The 22,073-nt window shown below is 38.1% G+C and overlaps 1 protein-coding gene across 8 annotated transcripts in view; it reads left to right on the top strand.

The window, feature by feature from the left end:
* nav3.L (neuron navigator 3 L homeolog) overlaps positions 1-22,073 on the top strand; it is a 383,175-nt gene that overhangs the window by 79,523 nt on the left and 281,579 nt on the right. The window lies entirely within an intron of this gene.

A 22,073-nucleotide genomic window follows, 5' to 3' on the forward strand; every position in this document is an offset into this window, starting at 1 on the left:
CAACAATCCTGTTGTTGGAGGGGCAGCCACATGGGTTAATGTGAAATATACTTAATTTTACAGACACATTTACACATACTCAGTTATGTTATTAATAGTTTCTATCCCATGAAGCACTGGCAGTAGATAAATTAAAAAACTATACATTTTTGAACTTGATATTGGTTACCCAATTCGGCCTTGGCTTATTTTCTTTTTGTGGGTGATTGTAAAATGTTATCAAAAGGGAAACTAAACCCAGAACTATATGATAATGCAATGTAGTTTGACTGTTATCAAACATGGCCTTCAAATTAATATATTAATATAGTAATATAATTATTTTATATGATGCCTTAACTTCAGGCCGTTCTCTAAATGGTTTAATTGCTGCAATTATGCAAAGAGAATTTTGTGCATGGGAATTTTAGCACAGCAAACTATTGCTTTATTTTCCCTTAAAACTTTTGTCTGTTGAAATAAAAAGCAGCAATAACAGAGATGGCAAATGTTACTTAACCATTGGCACCAGGCTTTTTCAATGTTGTCTATATAATAATTGCTTTTTTAACTGGAGGCTATATTGACACTAACGTTACATTCTGAGCTTCTCATGTCTTCAAGGGACTGGAAGAAGTGTAAGGCATTTCATATTTCAAACATAGTCCTGAGGGTATTTGCTTTCTAGTAAGTGTGGCCAAAGGCTAAACATTCTTAAAGCTGACTTCCATACTAATTGTGTAACCACAGGCCGGGACCTTAGAGCAAAACACACATCACAGCCAATTCATTCACCTTTCTTCCTGAAGGAAATATCAACGTCTCCTGGTAGGCTGAAAATATGTACTGTATCATCAGAGTAGGCACTCTCTCTCTTTTTCTCCTTTTTACTAATACTTATGTGTATAGCATAAATGTACATTTTCATGTGACGTCTTTTTAAGCGTAATGCCCAGCAGTAAATAATCAACTTTATAAGTTTTTCACCCTTCATTACCACCTGCAATTATTTTTTATACAATCCATAGAAAGCTGATGTCCATTACTAAGTCACATTGGTGCTATTATGCATGTTATGGTGCTATGGTGCATGGTCTGGTGAATTAGTTATATTTTTTCTTTAGCCGTTTGATTATTTACAAGAGTTCAGTAACTGAGCCTTTTCATAAAATTATAGCCAAATCCTGTTGGACGGTTTTGTTTAACAAGAATATATGGCAGCTAAAAAATAAATAGTCTTGGGTGTGAATGAATTGTCTCTTTAGTTGTTTGCTGTTTCTAGTAGCAGGAGAAACATTGCCAGTTCTGCAGTGCACCACTGTGATCTGAATATTATCTCCCCATGCACAGCTGGCAAAGACAGTACAATAACACACAGCAGCACTGACAAATGGGCTTGGAAACATTTTATTCAGACCAAAGCCAAACACAGGCATGTGCGTATCTTCATATTACAGGGGCGGGTGCAAACAACAAGAGGGCAGGGCCACTGGTTTCTTTCGGTTTGTTTATAGAAGCCAAGTTGCCTAGAAAATGTCAAGTGGATTATATTTATATTTCCGACTCGATATGTCCAAAGGAAAAGGGTGCACAGCAAGATGAAAAGGGTTCCCTCTTTAAAGGACACAATTAACATTTATTAGTTAACTGTTAATATTCATTTTTTATTCAATAACATTGTACCTGTTGTTAGTTTTGTAACTGTTCATAGTTCAAGGTCTTATTTTGTTAAGGAAGTAACCCACAGATAATAGGAATCATCTCTTTGCAAGTGGATGGCGCCAAGGGCTTTTTATGTTGAACCACATGATGCCTTCTTGCACTGGTGAGCGGGCTCACAGCCAGAAAATTAGTGGCCTCCATTTATCATTATTGATTTAAAATTACCAAGAAGAAAATAAGAACAAGAAACATATAGTTGTTATTGATAACATGGATATTTCTAGAAGCTCACATTTCTTCCTGGTGTGGTCTGGGACACATGGATTACATTTTTGAAAATCAATCTTGAAATTTGCCATACATATGTCTATTAAGCAAAGAGCAGATTAATTTGAATACAGCCAAAAAAACCTGTATCAGGCAGTTTGTAATATAGGATTATGTGGGTCATATTCCTTTCATCCTGGCATAGGAAATGATTAGCAATGGGGATGGAACATGAAATTTGGAACATGGATAATTACATGAGAGGAATCCGTAACCGAAATATATAGTATAGGAAAAAGTTAATTTATTTGAGGACTGTTAACGGCATAGACTATGGATCTGCAACCTGTAGCTCTCAAAAGCTTGCTGTACTAAGCCTCCTTAAATTCCAATTGTTAGCATAATATATCCTGTTTGTTACTAATATGTGTATTTTAAAAAGGGTATCTGAAAGAATCAAACACAAACGTTACAGGTAAAATGGAAACCTTTAGTGGATTTTTTAGTGTAAACAGAAAAGCTTAGAGAAGCCTTCTGCTCTCTAACTGTACGAAGCATTTTAGTGTGTGGTGAAGTATGAGTTGATTATAATACACATTCTAAATTTGAATCTGGATAAAATAAGCCTCCATGTGTTTGCTTTGTGAAGGCCTTTGTCTCCCATTTGATATCCCACCATAACCCCATTAGTCAGAAGAGTATAGCTTTAAACTCTATTGGACTGCTTCATTAGTTTGTAGCTGAAGAAATGTGAAAAACAAAAACATAAATTATACTTATATGCAAATATATGTGCTCACTATTGTTGCCTTTATAAAGAAGAAGGAAAGGTGTACTATCATGTTTTCACCAAGTGATTGTGCTGCGTAATGCATGCTGAAATGTTATACTAATGTCAAGGAAAGTGTCAGCTAACCAAAGTATAGAAATGACCTGCTTCCCTGACTTTCCATCTTGCCTGCATCTGTCTTCATGTCCTCATTTCCATGTCAGGGCTGTGGAGTCGGTACATAAATCCTTTGAATCAGATTCCAACACCTCCGTTGATGGTACATCTATCTCCTCTGTTGTTAAAGGAACAGTAACACCAAAAACTGAAACTGGTTAAACTGGCATGTTTTCTTCAGAAACGCTACTATAGTTTATATAAACAAGCTGCTCTGTAGCCAGAAAGACTTTAGAAAGACTACTATAGTCTATATAAATAAGCTGCGGTCTTGGCATGGGGGCAGCCATTCAAGTTGGGGAAAAAAAGGAGAAAAGGCACAGGTTATATAACACATAACAGATAAAACACCATTGTATTGGACAGGGCTTATCTGTTATGTACTATGTAACACATGTCTTTTCTCCTGCTTTCCAGCTTGAATGGCTGTCCCCATGCCAAGACCGCAGCTTATTTATATAGACTATAGTAGTCTTTCTAAAGCAAACACAAAGCTTTTACCAGTGCAAGCTTAACGTAATTTGTTGGTTTTAATGTTCCTTTAAATACTAATGTAATTTCCATGTTGATTGAAAGAAGTTAAGTACACCGCATACAAGGCATTTTATCACTGCCAAAGCTCAAAAATATAAACCATATCCTTTGGTAATTCTAAACCAAAATCAAAGTAAAACAATTGGAAAAACAACTTCTATTTTAATTGAACCTGGCATATAGCTGTTAAATACTATCCAAAATTAAATAAAGTATTGTTCTTAGAAACAGGATTGTTTCTGCCATATCCTCCTTCATAGAAGCTCTTAAATCTGATTTGATTATTTTCAGTGCTTGTACTTAAAGTTATTAGGAGTCTAAACCTGTGCATTTTTGGTGACTCTGACTCCAGATACCCAAAATTGCTTCCAACTCCACAGCTCTGGTCCACATGGTCAGGGGCATAACTATAGAAGAAGCAGAGAGGGGGGCCCAGGAGGTATATTGGCCCCATGAAGTCCTAATTTATATACAATTTAAATAAATATTGGTAAAACTGGTCAACCTGGGGGCCTGAAAAATAATCTGTTGTGGGCCCAGTAATATCTAGTTACGCCACTGCACATGGTGTTCTCTCAAGACGGTGCATGTTCAAGTCTTCGAATTATGCCTTCAGGGCCAATTGAATGGCACGGTGAGTTTTGCCTATAGAGATCACAGACCCTGTTCAAATGATTTTATATCAAAAATTGCATCTCCTTTAAGAGAAATAATTTAATGAGGTTGACTGATCAGAGAAAATGACTGTGCTTCTCTGCATACACTCTTGTTTCTATTTGATCATTAAAAAATGTCTTTATAAGTAATATAGCTTGTAGTGATTCCTTGTAAAATTATCTGAAGTGTTAAGGATATGTAAATGTTGGCTCTGCATAACAGAGTGATCTGCTATGCATGGATTTACAGGCAAACCAGGGTCGGACTGGGCCGGCAGGATACCAGTAAAAAACCCAGTGGGCCCGGCTCTAGTGGGCCCTGCTGACCCAGATCCGCACCCTGGTTTTCTTCCTTCCTCGGTGATGGCAATAAGCAGTAGGCGTGCTGACGCGAGTGCGCATGCGTGCTCGCATACACGCGCGGCTGGGGTTGTTGCCGGACGGAAGGCCCTGAGGCAGCAGCCCCGGTGGGCCCTGGGCCCCCCAGTCCGACCCTGAGACAAACAATGCCAAATTAATGAAATGCTCATAAAATTCTCACTATTAGAAAATAGTAAATCAACTATCTCTTATTTGGTACAGCTCATTAGTGAATTGAGTGTGAACCATCTGGAGGAGTTATTTCAAGCAAAGGAGACTAAATAGCCTGAATAAGTCACAGCACCAAACTCCATTAAGCTCTTGCACATTGCCTCTTAAATAATTCTCTGCTGGTTAAGTCAGTTGGCATTTTCTCCTTTTCACATTCAGCTTGGCTCCTTTCTGCTGTTTTATATACTCGCTTTTAATGTCTCTTGCTAAATTTTTACAATTTCACGTAAAAATCATGTTCCCATTACGAAGAAGTGAGGGGCACAGTAGACAAAATATATTATAGTTACACTGTTGCTCTTGCAAGTCATCAGATTCCTCTGATTCCTCTTCTGTTTTACAGTATTTGAGATATCTATGAATATTTTTCGTGCTTTTTCTGATTTGCATGTGACAGTTTTTGTGCTAGAAATAAATGGAATGAATGTTCTAAGAGCTAAGCAGACACTAGGCTTAATAAATAGAAGCTTTGCATTTTTGCTTATACACAGAGGTAATATACTGTATATACAAAATATTCTCTAGGTCATAAAAAGTATGGACAGGGTGGTAGATTTTAGCACTACTGTATATTTGGATAACACATAAAACTAGCACTCGTATTCAACATTTTCAATTATCTGTATTAAAAAACATTTTGTAACATAGCAACAATTTAATTCTCTGTTTCTACAGGTTACTGTACCTGGCAAACTGACAGACACATTGGCTTTATATTAATAAAGCTAACTGAAAAATTCAAAATTATGAGCTGTTAAATTCCTTCTTCTTTGTTACAAAAAGCAATCCTTTTCAGAGGGAACAGTTTTACAAATCATATATCCTCTTAAGGATTTGGTTTTGTTCATTTTGCTAATCTACTGTAGAAGAAACTAAAACAGCAATTTCGCATTTCAAAGATAAATTCATAGACAGGCATGAGCAATATTATTTGTGTGCAAGAGATAATTGCTTATTTACTATATGAATTTAAGTACTAAATCCATTAAAAAGGTAATATTAACACCATATTTTTTGTTTGTTATGTAATTGGCACGTGGAGATGTGTATGTTCCTCTTGTAGCCTTCTATTTAGGCATAAAAGAAGGAATGAGGGTGATATAGTTTAAATAGTGACAGGGTGAATAGAGCCTTTGCAATATTGGCAGGATGATGTGCCATTTTTATGTAAATAACGATATATAGGAAGATTTACTCTGTTGCCTCTTATCTTGATGAAGGAGGACCTAAACATGAGGGCCAAATCTTTTTACCCAGTGAAGAAAACCTATTCACTGGTAGGATTTTAGATATGACTGAAATGCTAGAAAGTTAGTTATGGGATTAACTCAGTGAGAAAGTCCAGGGTTTACCTGGGCTGGTGTCTGAACTGTTGGATGCAATTACTGATTGACGAAAGTGTGCACTTTATTGAACTGTGAAAGAAGATGAAATGCTGAAACTTTGCAGTGCTTCAGTTTAAATAATAGACGTAAGAACACATTGGGGCTCATTTTTTAAAAAAAAAAATGTTTATTTTTGCATTTTAACAAAAGATACAACAAGGTGGGTTAGCAAGGTAATATGAGGGGAGGGGCAGAGAGGTGGAGGTAGGGGCGTCAGAGAGTGGGCTACCCAGTAGTGAGCCTGTTGGCCCTTTTTGTCTCAAGGTGTTTAAGTAGCGTTCTGGTCAGTGGTGATTTGTTGGCAGGTGGTCCATGCCTCCCAAAGTTTGGCAAATTTATCAGGGCATCCTTTACCTAAATATGTCGGCTTATTCACGGGAAGTGCGTCGTTAACCAATTTTTTTCCCATAGTGATATTGAGAATCGTTTCTGGAGCTTCTAATATGACCCAACAGGAAAATCTCAGGTGACTTCCTTGCAGGAAGGTGGCACAGCTGTCCCAGTAGGAGCTAATCACAGTACAGGACCAAACGCATGCGGAAAGGTGCCCTGGCTAATTGACATTTGCAGCACAGGTTATCTGGGTCAAACCCACATTATGCAGGTTGGGGATCATTTTTAACCCAAAAGTGCAAAATGCACTGTTAGATGCAATCAGAATTGCTTTTTTCTCCATAATGCCACCCTAACAGATTTCACGAGGGATAATCTGCTTGATGCATTTTCCAAGTCTAGAAGGCATCACTCTGGCAATCTCCAGGAAATTGACACAGTGATTGCCACAGACTGCTGTGGGAACCTTGGAGCTACCACCATTTTTAGAGGTGGCAGTAGTTTCCAGGTTTCCCAGCACCAACAGGCCCACTGCACTCAATTTAGGACAGGAGGTAGGACAGAGTAAGAATCAGTAAGCTCATCTATACAGGAGTGAAAGCAGTGCCATTTTATGCAACAACTGTGTGCAAACTTGCATGACCTCAACTGCACTTGCAGTCACAAAGGACCCCTTTTGTGTTGTAGTCATGTAAACTTCACTTACTAGTTTTATCATTTTATATTTCTTAATATTTAGTCTAGCAGACTTCGATCGATTCAAATATTGTGTTTGTATTACGATACAGTGATATTATTTTTGCATCATATTTATATCTCACTATATGTGACCTCCCCTAGAAGACATGTTTCTAGTTTACTACACACAAATATTTCAACTATATGTGTCATACGCCTTCATACTCTCTGCCGTAATAACACTAGTTTTTTACTAAGGCAGCCAACTGAGGAAAGATTGATATGGTAGACAGACCATTACTCACTTCTGACACCATTATTTTTGTTCAATTTTACACTGAACCTCATTACTCATGCACTCTGCTTGACAGACTAAATATATCAAATTAACCTGTTGCCTTTTTTAAATTAGTTTCTGCTATTTTTAAAAGATGGCCAATTTCATTGGTGAAGATAAATGACCAGTTGAAGCTGTTTTTTACGTTTCCTTCTCCTTGCCTCCTTAGCACTATCCTCATTTGATAATATATACCAATGGAACAATGATGAACTTAATTATACTGTAATTTGCACTTATATTTTCAGAAGCCTTTGCAATCATGTGTATAAATGATCTACATGGAGTTATGTAATGAAAAGTTCAATATTTAACAATTTAAAATTGATTGTAATAATTTAACAAGCAATTCAGACTCACCCTACTTCCTTTGTTAGAATTGTCAGAGAGCCTATGATTAAGGGGTGTTTCTGCAATGTGTTATGCGTACATTCTACAGCAGCCACCTGTGCTTTTTAATGGATTAATAAACTGCAATTTTTATTTGACTTTATGAGGAAGTGTACCATACATTTTTTTTGTTTGTTTTGGATATTTACTAAAGGTCTAGTCACATGTAGCAACCAATCAGGGGGTAGCAATACCTAACTCAGCACATTGACCACAGTGGTATATTACCGATTGACTTTGTATGATTCTTAATTCTTAAATAATTCTAGCATTATGCAATATTTTTTAGCATTGGGTGCTGCCTGCCTCTTTGTTTTAAAATAATAGTATGTTTTTATTTTGCTATGTTTTTATATATGCAGCTTATTTTAGTAGAAACAGGACTTTGGTTAGTAGGTACTGTATGGACAATTTTAAGAAACCTGAATTAATTACAGAAGTAATAGAATTTGTGTGCAGTTGGACCTGAAATTACAATCATACATCTATGAATCATGGCAAAGAAAATGTTATTGTTATAACTCTAAAGGTCGCCGAAAATAAAATTGGGAAGAATATTTATAATGCTAGTTATTGGTGAGCTGAAAAGGGACTTTAAAGCAAAGTTGGCAAGGAACCTTTTAACATTTAGAGAATTTTTTAAACACAAGAAAATTGTACTGAATCGCTTGCTTTCCTTCATCTTTTAAATGCCCTGTCATGGCTCCAGATTGGTTCTTTCTGTAGAACCTCTAGTTGAAGGTCTCCCACAATGGCTAGAGTGACAGTGGCTTTTTTCCTTTTTTAATCCCAAACCTGTTGGTGGAATAAAAGTCAGAAGTTTTTAAGAAAAATATTGTGCTATTAAATAATTTTTCATATACAAGTCAACTCAGGTTTTACAATAATAGGGCATATGATGAAAATACATTTTAGGTTTTGATATATATAGCATGAATAGAAATGGATTAGGTAGGATGGAAATTATTATTATTATACTACAGCCATATTATATATTATTATACTACAGTCCGCTGTTGTCACTAAGTGTCTCTGCTATCTCTTGTGGTTTTTGTAAATTCAATGACTACTGGTGTTTCTGTCACGATGTGTAGTGACACCTCTATTACACAAATTGTTCACTGTCCAGACGTGGGGAATTTGAGAAAAATCTCCTCAAGCTAAAATATCTTGTGCCATCTCTCCTAACTAAGGTTACACCAGGGCAGTGGCTTATATGACCTTGCTGCTTTACCCAGAGCTACACTGACCTAAACGTTTTACATAAAAATTTAATCCACATGACAAGCATACTGCCTCCACTCATCATGCTTTTTTGAAAAGCTGAGCCAACCATAAAATGTCTAGCCATTTATACCTATACTATGGAAATCAATGGTTTTTTAAACGTAAGTTAGTGTATCCCAGCAACAGCTTATGCGTTAAAGGGGTTATTCACCTTTAAAAAGTAACTTTTAGTATTATGCAGAGACAATTTGCAATTGGTTTGATTTACCCTACAGCCAGGCAGGGGTTTGAATGAGAGAATAGAATATGAATAAGAGAGGGCCTGGATAGAAAAAAAAGTATTAAATTGCAAAAATAACATTAGAATTGTAGCCTCGCAAAGCAATAGTTTTTTTCTGCTGGGGTCAGTGAGCCCATTTAAAAGCTGAAAAAGGAAATCAATTTTAAAAATCTGAATTATTTAATTAAAATGGATTCTATAGGGATGACCTTCCTGTAATTTCAGAGCCTTCTGAATAACAAGTTACCGGATAACTGATCCCATACCTGTATTATTAATTCCCTGTCACCACTACCTGCTCCCTTTTTTCTTTCTCCCTCTTGGTTGAAGTTAAAGTGGCACTTTGTCATTGACAGCATTGAGATCAATGCTTGCTCAGTGTGATAACCCAGTGCAGGGTGTTGTGCTCGCTCTCCACACTGTTCCCTCCTCCCCCTTCACTTCCCCTTCCTGTGTCCATAACCTTTCTCATTACTCTGCTAAGCAGACTGCTAAGTTGCTAATGCATATTAAAACGAACATTTAACATCACAGGAATGGATGGAACAACATTACATCCCTCCCCACCTTATAGGAACAACAAAATAAACTTCAACAAACTAGATGCAACTGCTCAGAGGCAGAATGTTTTGAAAAGTCAGTATCCAGAGCTTTACTGAAAAACAAAGTCTTTGAGGTGATCTGGCAGTCTCAGATTTGTTCTATGTGGATAGCAATGAGCTATACCAGACTGTGGATCCTCTTGTACAGTTGTTGTGTGAGTTGTTGTAGGTACTCCAGAAGACATATCCCCAGGTGTGTTTGGAATTGAACTGGTGTTCATTCCTTCATCATCTTCATCATAAGCCCTTTGGTATGTTCCACCAGTGTGGCCTTGAAGTTTCTTGAAGTGGGATATATTTCTAGTTAATTGTTGTCCATTATGCTGAGTCGTGACCATGGTACCCTTGACTTGGGTAACTTGATAGGGTTCAGGATGATATGGTGAGGATACCTTGCTGCCAGGTCTCACTCTCTTGAGAAGAACCCAGTCACCAACCTCCATTGTTATTATTTTTCTGTGACAGCCACCCTGATCAGCATATCTTTTCAACCTCTCTTTTGCAGCAGCATCATTATGTGTAATGGGTGTACTGGCTGACGTTACAGGGAGATTTGGCAGTTTGATACGTAATGCCGTTGCTGGTGGTGTGCCAGTAGAAGAGTGAGGTGTTGCTCTGTACTGTCTGAGGAATTTGCATAATTCTTGTTGAAAGTGTCTTATGTCCACTAGGTAGGTGGCGAAAGACAAAGTCTGTACTACTGGAAAGAGGGCCATTGTCAGTCTTTACAGTTTCTGGTATACCATATTTAGAAAAGATCTTATCTAATTTGGGTATGACCGCTCTGGCTGAGGTTGCCGAGTCAGTTTCAACTACAGGAAAAAGAGGATGACTAGAAGGTAGGAATGGTCTGGCAGGGAGCAGAAGTCAACACTAACTGCAGTCCAAGGACTATTAGGTAGGGGTGTCATTTGCAAGGGCACACGCTTGTAGTTAGGTGTTGTTGCCTGGCAAGGTATACAAGACTGGATACGTGCCTCCACTTTTGCATCAATTCCTGGAAACCATACCTTTTCCGGTAGGAGCCGTTTAGTTTTCACCATGCCTTGATAAACCTCATGAGCAAGATCAACTACTGTGTCCTGCAACTTTACAGGGATGACAAGGCGATTGTCACGAAGGTGTAGATTGGAGTCAGATATGGAAAATGAGTGTTGGGCATTGAAGAAAGCTTGCAGGTATGGAGTTTGTTCTGGCCATTGGAGACAAGCCTCATCATTGAAAGAACTCCAGTTTTTGGACCTAATGGTTTCCATGAGAGAACTGGAGGTGAGGATCAGCATCTACTGCTTGCAGAATTTTAACAATTGTCATTGCTTTGGGCACAGCATGCGCCACTACAAAATTCACATGTTCCTCTGCTAGGATGGTTGCTGGATTGCTGGAAAAATAGTCAGCAGGATTGCCACTTCCTGCTTCATAACACAAATGAAAATTGTAGTTTTGTAGTCTGAGTAGCCTGAGTTCTATTCGTGGGGTTTGTTGAAGATTGGAATCAGTGGCTTGTGGTCACTTACCACAGTAAATCTGCGACCAAAAAGGTAAAGGTGAAAATGCAGACACCCCCCAAACAACTGCGATAGCTTCCCTTTCTGTCTGTGAATAGCATTGCTCTGTCTCAGTTAGTGCCTCGCTTGCATAAGAAATTGTGTACACCTGATCAGTTTTAGAGGTTTGAGTAAGAATTGCACCCAGGCTCACTGGACTGACATCTAATACAAGCTCTGTAGATTTCAGTGGATCAAAATTAGACATTACAGTGTCACTAGTTAGGTTGCATTTTAGTGCATCAATTTTGATGCTCAGTGGTCCATGACCATTGAACATCTTTTTTGGTAAACTGTCACAAAGGTTCTGACACATTAGCAAGATCAGGTATGAAACAGCCACAATATGTTATAAGGTCAAGAAAACTGCAGACCTCAGTAATATTCTGGGGCCTGCTGGTTGATTTTATGGTGTCTACTTTCTGAGGGTCTGCTGATATTCCATTTTCAGAAAAAAATTAGCCAAAGAAAGTCAGAGATTTCTGATTGTACTGACATTTTGAAGCATTTGATGTCAGGTTACCATCTTGTAATCTTTGAGATACTTGTTCCAGTCGCCTATCATGTTCTTGTTGGGAGGTGCCATAAAAGATGTCATCAATTACATTGAGGACACCAGTCATCCCAGAGAGTTTTTCTCTAATAACTCACCTCCTGTGCCAGGCAGAGTTATAAAAATATTGTGGTGTTTATACAAATGGCCTGTAGATGTCACTGTGCTCAAAACTTATACTGTGCATACTTTCTATACAGCTTGTGGTGTTAGAGTTGCTTACTGTTGTGTAATGGCTGCATGAGCCTGCGAATAAAACACTGTTATACTCTTCTCATCCTCGGCTACCAAAACATAACAGATATCATATACCTGCTCCCCTGCATAATGTAATAGCATGACTTTTTTTCTGGCATTGTCGGTAATGTTCATTGCTTGGAGAAATATTTCAAAGCACTTTAGCCACTTATTCCAGATGTTCCTAGGTTTGCTTGGGACTGGTGCACATCAAAACAGGGAAAGTTAGGCAGGCTGGCCATGCTGTGTGCTGGAATGCTGATAGTACTGTGGATTGTGAGTTGTTTTACTGTGATACCTGCAGATGATATGAATCCTCGTTGCCAGTTGTGATAACCCAGTGCTGGGTGTTGTGGAACTGGAAGAATGCACACAGAGATGCCAGACTGTAAGGTAGAAGTCGGCTTTATTCCTGGCTGCTCTCTCCACACTGTTCCCTCCTCCCCCTTTACTTCCCCTTCCTGTGTCTATAACCTTTCTCATTACTCCACCCAATGCTAAGTTGCTAATGCATATTCAATTGAACATTTAACATCACAGGAATGGATGGAACAACATTACACTCAGAATCCTAGATAAATGCCTATTAATCTGTTTCTGTATATCCTTAATGTCTCTGTGCTTGCAGTCTACTCGCTATGGTGTTACATGTTGTTCAGATCTACTATAAACAGCTCATTGTGCCTGAAAGTAAGAAATCCTTTTACTGCTTTTGATGTATTTTTGCAATCTATAAATCCCATCATGAGAAAGGCACAGTATCCCGGCTTATTACGTTCATCTATTTCAGACACTGATAATTCAGTTTACAAGAAACTATGAACTCGGTAAAATTGTTTTCACTGCTAATAAGTGCCTGCAATTGTTTTATACCACATTATACTAAATTTCAATCAAGTATTAAGTAAAAGAATAGCGCAACAACTGCAAAAAAGGGTATGTTCATATTAGAGAATATGTTTTGTTTGTGTTCAGTAACTTTTAGTATGATCGAGAATGAGAGACAATATGCAATTGGTCTTTTACTTTTTATAATGTGTTTTTTTAAATTTTTTAGTTTTTTATGTAGCTGCTGTCCAGTTTGAAGTTTTAGCAGCTATCTGATTGCTAGGGTCCAAATTACCTTAGCAACCAGACATTAATTTGAATGAGAGGCTGGGATATGAATAGAAGAGGGCCTGAATAGAAACTTTAAAGTGAACAACCCCTTTACAAGGCATAGTCTAGTAAAAACAACACTTTCCCACCCCAAGAGGAAGATGTAAAGCGAGGCAGGGGGAAATGAATTGGGAAGGAATATAAAGAATCATTGTATTGCATAGTGGTTGGTATTTTTGTGAACTTTGGTAAAATGCTGCTTTAAAATAACAATTATGGAGTTAGAATAAGAAGTCGGTTAAACTGTGTGATATAAAGAGCCTACAATTCTATACCTCCCAACTTTTTGGAAATAAAAAGAGGGACAAAAAAGTTGCCACCATTTTTTGTTTAACCATGCCCATTTTTGGGGTCACACCCCCTAATTATCATGTTCATTTTTACAAAATTTGTCAGGTTGTGAATGTTTGAACATATTTCTGTGTTTTTTTCAGTGATTACAGTTTTGCTAATGAAGGTGAATTGCCCTTTAAGCTGTGAGTCTAACTTTTCCAAGGGACCTGTTATCTTATATTGTTATAATTACGTATTTGCGTATCTCAGAATTGTTACAAAAGTTTCTTATCTGCTGCTGTGGCTGTTCTGGGCTCTCTGCCAAAAGCCAATTAAGTTAGAAACTTTGTTTCTTTTTCTGGCTGTTCAGTGCAGAGAAAAACTGGACTTTTCAGTACAAACGAGGGACTGCGAATTGAGCTGTCAAAAGAGGGACAATCCCTCTAAAAACGGGACAGTTGCAATTCAGTGTTAAACTGAAGTGCCAACCAGTTTTTGATTTTTGCACAGGAGCTTTTTTAAAGTATTACACAAAATATATAAAAACGCAAAAGGTGTCTGTTGAAACTAAAATGATCAGTACATTAGGAGCATGAACTGGCAGAAAAGCAGAGAAAAACAAGTTGAATGTGACAGTGCACAGCAGCAGCAGGATTAACTATCCCTCACCTCTCAGGAGCTAACATGAAAATGGTTCCGGTAGCTCTAATCAAGCACATTAACAGTATGTAATGGCAGTGCAGCTACTAGCAGCAGGTAGCATCTGGAGAAGTCTTAGCTGACTGGCTTTCTGCCATAAAAGGTTCAAAGCCGTCACCCAATATAAAGGTACTAGAATACAAATATATCTCTTGGCTCTTATCTAAAGAAAATAAATAAGTAGTCTTCTTCAGTGAATTGGAGAGTGGTAAATAATGTTTTATTATTATTAAAGGGGACCTGTAACCCAGACATGAAAATCTGTATAATACAAGTCCTTATCAAATTAGTCATTTTCCATTCTGTACTAACTTGGTGTCATGTGCCCAATGACATCACTAAGCACCATTTATAGGATATATAGTGGTTAGTGATGTCATCATAATTGGAACTTAGTGAGTCACATGACTCACTGAATCTTGTGTGTTATAATAAAGTAAGTAACTCCTGTTGCAAAATATGAGGATATTAGAAGTCACCTTGGAGTTCTTTGACCTGTATAAAAATAAAGCCTTCACCCATGAAACTCCTCGGTAATTTATAACATCCCTATAGTTTACAATAGGGGGTACTTTATTCACTATATTATAAGTATAGATCTTTACCTGGTTTAGATCACAAATCTGCTAAAATCTTTAAATGCCAAAAAAAACCAATGGGATTGCTGTACCCCATTATGGATTTTGGCAGTTTAAGATCAAGTACAAATTACAGTATTTGTTATCCTGAAATCTGAATTACGGGAAGGCCATCTCCCAAATGTTAATGAAAGAATTAAAATTTATTAAAATGTACTTGATCCAAACCAAGATATAATTTAATCCTTATCGGAGGCTAAACAATCCAATTGGGTTTAATCAACATTTAAATTATTTTTTATTAGAGTTAAGGTATGGTAATCCAAATTACGGAACGATCCCTTGTTCATAAAATCCCAGGTCCTGCGAATTTTGAATAACATGACAAATTCTTGTACAGTTTTATTATTACAGAAAAAATGCAAATCCTTTTTAAAAATTAGAATTATGTGTGTAAAATGGACTCTGTGGAATATGGCCTTCCAGTAGTTTGGAGCTTTCTGGGTGACGGGTATCCAGATTAAGATGTGTATTTCTGTTGCATGTGGTTCTACAATGTACATTACAATCCTTGAAGTGATTTTAGAACTGATAATTATAGTTGTGTTTTTTCTTTTACAGAAAATGCAGTAATTTACATTATTATTATTGGCATCTACTCAGACCAGGCATAAAATAAATTCAATAGCAAAAATTATGTGGAAAGAAAGTTCAGGCATAAGAAGCAGTGTTAAAAACTGGTGTAAAATGAAAATCACGTTTCTTTATCACCTGCTGCTTTTTACTTAGGAATTGTAACATGTTTTGCAATGTTTAAACCTACGATCAATAAACCATTTTTTAAATACATTGTACATGGTGATTTGTTTATTCCTCCTCCTTTTTTAACTTTATAAGTAGGCCCCATACTGTAAAATTATTTGGGATGGGTGTTGCAATGTGATACCATTATTTCAAGTCCTCAAATCAGAATGATATTCCATGTTATTTAATCTAATCTCCTAATTTATGGTGGTATTACACATGCCCAGAATCAATACCCTGATTTCAGTTGTATGAGAAATTGTCAGTCAGACCTATTGCCAAACAAATGTGCACAATTAGATCTTAATGATGTAATGCTTATGTGTGTAAATGGCAACATCTACTGTATGTTATTAATGTCATTGATGTCATAGGTTTATGAAGTCGATGTAATATGCAACATTCTACCCTTTCTCATACCTTTTCCAAAATGATTCTCAAAATTCATGGTATACCTTGTAATTAAATAATATCGGAGATGATATAGCTATATAATATTCCAATAGTTGAATACAGAGATTCAAAATGTTTTCCATTTACTTCATTATGCACCCTCTCAGATAGTATTACAAGCTCAAAACTCATACCAAAATCTTGTTAAGCTTAGAGTTTCCTGCAGACACACCAGTATAAAAAGGTGCCCTTAGAATGTCAACTTAATGTTTGCAAGTATATAAGTATAAAGCTGCTGGGGCACTGCACATAGCAGTTATGACTCTTAGATTAAATTTTCTCCTGCTGGCAACTTCAAGGCTGGGGACTCAAGAGCTTAGATGAGTCTTTATAACTCGTATTATTACAGTTCATTTATAAAAACAACAAACCCGGTTTGGTTCATATTGTGGTCACAATCAGAAAATGTAGTTCACACGTTTCTGATTACAAAAAAAAAAACCTCTCTCCCTCTCTCCCCCTCTCCCCTTGGGACCTGGGGCTTTCCAGAGAATGTATCTTTCAGTAATTTGGATCTTTATACCTTAAGTCTACTAGAAAACCTTCAACCCAATAAGCTGGCTTTGCTTGCAGTAAAGATTAAAGAGGCGCATTTTAGTTTTGTTAGGCAGGGGGACTCAACTACTAATTATTTAGGTTACAGCCTCACACCAAGAAACGGGAGGGAATCTCTATGGGTGAAGGGGTGGGCGCTTTTTGGAACCGCTCTCTGGGGTAGTTTAAACGCAAGCTGCAAAGCACCCTTATTAGTTTGTACTACTTAATCAGTGGGTCTATTTTTGATGCCACCTAGACATAGCAATTCCTCTGAAGCATAATACAAGGGGGTGTGTCGGAGGGTGAAGGGGTGATGTAATCATTAAGACCACGATTGTCTGGTGTTTGAAAGAGTGGTAGTCTAAGAGGTTACTGATACGGGTTACAAGCTATGTAACATTTGTCCTCTTTCTCTCTCAATTGATGTTGCAGTTGCGGTTCACACCACGCTATCATTGTATTTAACAATTACAAGACTATAGTGGCTCACTGCAGTCTTGGTGGATTAGCTTTGCGTTTGACCCAGGTGTGGTTAATATTGCGTTACCTAACCAATCTTCTCTGTCTCCCTGTGCCTAACTTGGTTTTAAATGCCTTCCTAGACTAATTTTTAATTTAAACATTAATAAAAGTTAGGTTTTAATTTTGTTCTGTGGGCTGCAAGGCTTCGGGATGGGGCGGTGCAGTTTCAAGGGTTAACTTTTTTCTTTTGTCCTAAAGATTAATTATAGTTTGAAGTAAGATTTGATTTGTAGTGCGGCTGCCTACAAGTGATATTATATTTATATAAATATATAAAACAAATAATAAAAATATATATACGGTGTATATAAAATAAATTGTTCAAATATTATGGTATATGTAATAGTGCTGCAGTACTTTCCTGTGCCTTGGATATTTTACAGTTTTGTCTATTACAGTTCATTGTACCATAGACACTGGAATAATGTGTGCCTGTTTATTGGCTGGAAAATGATTTTAGTCCTTGCATGGATAAGTTTCATGACTGACCTCGGGCTTACTATCCTTAATGTTTTTAGCCTTCCTGCTTTTTTTTTTTTTTTGCTCTGTGCAGTTATTTTCTCATTTGATGCTGTTTAGTCTCTTGATTACAAAGTCATTGAAAACAATCAATATCCAAGTAATAGGGTGGTAAACAGTACTCTTGGCTGACAAAGCTAGGAGAGGTGATGAGGGTAATGTTATAGCAATTGAAAGACTAGACATGTTACAAGAGAAAATAAGATTCTGAGACTTCTTGAATAATAATTTTATATATTGGTTGTGAAACGTAATTCATTTTGTTCCAGCACATTTATCTTTTCTATTGAAGCAGGTCAGGACTGTACTCTTTAAAAGAAAAAGTGTCAAGAGAAAGAAATATAGAATTGTCACTACTGAAAATCATTATTTACTGACACATCTAAGTGCTGCTCTGTTTTGATCATGTGTTGTCAACAGTTTTTTTTTTTTAATTTTCATGTAATTTTCAATTTCATCTAGTTTTATAGATGTAGAAGAATCCATTTATTGATTGCCATTACCATGACTGCACTTGTCCAGTTATGTTAATAGGAATACCCGTAATGGAAAATACAATAGATACATATATTCATATTATTCATGAATGGTTAGTAGTTGTTTTGTATTCATAATCAATTTTTTACTCACACAGAATAAGAACAGCAATAGTATTCTGTAAATTGATAATTTTCCAAGCTGAAAGCACCTCAGTAATAGCTGGTGCTGTGGTATAGGCATTGCAGATGACTGCCTTTTCATCTTTCATACATTATGCATTTAATCTCACCACTATATTTCTCTGCGCAAACAATTGAAATGTCTTAGTTCTGCGGTGTATTAGTTGATCAGGCTCCATGTCTGACCCAGACTCGTGGACGCACGCTGATCACCCAATTCATCCCCCTACCCAAAATCGCGAGTTAAACTTACCTTCTGACCAGGAAACCGGAAGTGACGTCACTGTTGACTAGAAGCAACATCATTCGGCCAGTGATACTTGTCCCGCACGCTAGCTAGGTAACCAGATGGGTTACCTGCGGACTGCCTGCACATAAGGGAATTGGGGGTTTTCTGCCCAAAACCCAACCGGTGGGTACCTGACCCAGTGCAGCACTCTACCTCTCAGTATGCAATTTCCTGTGAATTAGAAAATAACCTTGATGTTCCATGCTGCATTTGAAATGTTCCAGTACCCTTAGCACTACATACTAAAAATCTAAACCAGATTTATTGTTTTTCTGTGTTTCTAACTTGTTTCTCTTTGCAAAATGACAGTAACAGTTATGTATTTGCCATATGCTGCTTCATCAGTTATGTGCATTTTTAAAAGAGACAAATAATAGAGAGCACTCACCACAAACTCGCTGTATGCCGACCTTGTCGTCTGTGCTGACACATGAACGCATATCCGGAAGAACACGCTGGGAACTGTATCCAATAGGTAACCAAATCATGGAGCACCAGGCAGCATTTAGGGTCAAATAAAAAATCCAAATTTATTGATAATATATCATAAAACCATGTTAAGCAACAAAGTGAATCAGCCCCACGCTTAACGCGTTTCGTGGCCTCACGCCACTTCCTCAGAAGCACGTGCATTATAAAAATAGAAATGTTATGTTGCTTTTGTAGTAGCACACATTCACACAGAAAGCATGTGCACCTGGAAATCCCTAAGGCATTTCACAGCAGACATTCTTCTACTATATAGAACCATCCTCTACTATAGAACCATTGATAGATGTCACCTAGGATTCAGACTAGACAGCACTAACTTACTAATTCTATTTTCAAAGCTTTGATTTTGGGAACAATAATATTTTCAGGCAATGCCCTAATGTATGTTAAGTTTAACTTTCCCATAATGCCCATGTAGTTGTCTGAATCAAATCCTGCATATGTGAATAGTAACGTGCAATTGCATGGGGGAATTCAAGTCTAGCCTTGTCTATAAACTTCCATACAGGACAAATACTGAATTCCATTTATGCAGTAGATCAATCTTTAGAGAATAGATCGCTTTATCTACAAACATTGCAGCCATTCTACTTATATAGCTAAACATTACCATGTTGCTTCTAAGAATTATTTGCAAATTCAGTTCTTGTTTGTTGCAGTTAATTACATTAATTAATAAAAAAATCTGCTTCTCGTGTCGGATTTTCAGGCGTGAAGCCCAAAGGGAAAAAATGCTTAATAATCTACCCAGCAATGATGAAATTCTTGTTCTTGCAGTCAAATTTACATTACAAGTCTGCAGGAAAAATGTGGTATGAGCGAGCTCTAGTAAAAATCTGTATATTTGTTAAGGAAAGGAAGCAGCTTGAATATAAATAAGTGGATGTAGTCTGTAATGAAAGAACCATAAGATATACAGCACAGAGCGAATATAAAAAGAGGAACTACGTGATTACTGAAATAATGGAAATGTCTGTGCATCAAAGAAGGCCATTGATCAAATGCAGTAATAAATATAAGAAAAAAAATGCTTACATTCACAGATGCAAATGGAAATTTTCTGGAAACATAAGGCCCAAAATGGCTGATAACAAAAAGCAACAACCTGCATGTCTATATAAGGGGTAATTCAGAATGTGCCCCATCCTCACCTATTTCTAATACATTTGAAAGTCATGGTACATTGCATAAAGTTGCATCTAATGCTATGGAATGGTGTTTCCTGTTTAATGCGTTGTGTCATTTGAGGAAAGAAGACCTGCCACTTTCTGCGCTGTGGGGGAATGAAAGGGAGCATAATGCGGGCATCTGAGATAAAACCGGACCATGAACTATGGGTAGGCAGACAGGAGTATGTACCCCCACCATTGCATCCCAGGCACCTGCATCTTTGCCTATTTCTCGCCATGTGTCAAGAAGGGTCAATGCTGGGTGATGCTGGGTGCTTTCCTGTGGCGCCCATCAATGTTGGCCCAACTCTGCTTCCTGGTCAGGAATCTTAGCTGGAAAGTTGCTCACTACTGCTAAACTGGTTTCCTGGACAACTCCATGTCATACTTACTGGGATAGCCCCGCCCCAGTGCTCCCATCAGAAGGACCCTCCCCAAAGCTTTAAAAGCCCAACCCCACCCCCCACCCCCGTCCGGTGTCTTTTTTTCCTTCTGCTTCAGTTTGTTCTGTTCTGTTCTGTTGAACCTTTGGGAAGCATTAGGGCTGCTGTTAGCGTCCTAGGGACTCCTAGGGACTCTGGGTTGGTCCTGGTGATCTTTTTACCCCTAAGCACATTACCTCAGGTGGAGTCTTCAGTGTTTTATCATCTGGATCAGGTAGGTAGAGTGTTACTGTGGCTAATATCATTGGGTTTTCCTTGATCCATGTGCCCTCCAGCCTGATTATATCCAGGGCTGTGGCAAGTGCTATGTCCCCCCATCTGTATGCCTAACTGGGCATGTCTAAAAAGCGTCCAACGGCATTGGGGTATATGGCCCGTACACCCTTATGATTTTTACGGATGGGAGAGGGAGGTGGCAGTTAGTTACATTATTCGGATAGCAATATTCAGCGGCCTGAACCTTATGATAAAGTCCTGTGCGGGTCCATTTTTTGGGACCTGAACCCGACCCGTACCCGCAACCTGCAACCCGCATTCTTACCCGCTTGGACCCGCTACCCGACCCTACCCGCAAGTCCCTTATCCGCAACCCGTGACCCGCTGACCATCAAGAATCAGGAAGTGCTGTCATTGTAAACAGGAAGTGACGTCATCGGAAGTAGACATGACCAGAAGAAAGGAGTGAATATCGATATTGAGAAAACCCGCGGCCCGACCCGCAAACCCGCAGAACCGCCGACCAGCGGATATACCCGTACCTGGAACTTCTAAACGCAACCTGCAGGGTACCGCAGGTTTTTGCGGGTAACCCGCGGGTACCCGACCCGCTGCCGGACTCTACCTTATGGCCTCCTTCTCTTTTTTCCCCCCCATACGGGGGTATTATTTTTTTCTTCTGGAGGAATTTAGGTTTCAGAGCCAGCTGCCTCCCTCAAAAGACTTTCCCAAGGTTGAGGTAATTTGCAGCCTCCAGGGTTAAAAAGAAAACCCTGAGGTCTTAAATCTGCTGGCAGTTAAAGCTTAAATTAAGCTGGGAATGCCACCTTGTTTCCAGAGTCTCTTAACTCTTAAAAATTGTATGAGCCAGATTGGCCATTGGAGGAACTGTGCAGCGACAATGCAGATTATACGCTTATAAGACAGTGCTGTAAGGGAGCAAGAAAACTGTTCAGCCAGTATAAATGTGTATGTGGATACTGGCTAGCTGGGATTTGGGAGCCAGAGAAAACTGTCCTCTTTACTCTTGGACAGAGTGCTCTGTCTGCATAATGTAG

The sequence above is a fragment of the Xenopus laevis genome, chromosome 3L (genome assembly GCF_017654675.1).
Source record: "Xenopus laevis strain J_2021 chromosome 3L, Xenopus_laevis_v10.1, whole genome shotgun sequence".
Classification (NCBI taxonomy): Eukaryota; Metazoa; Chordata; class Amphibia; order Anura; family Pipidae; genus Xenopus; species Xenopus laevis.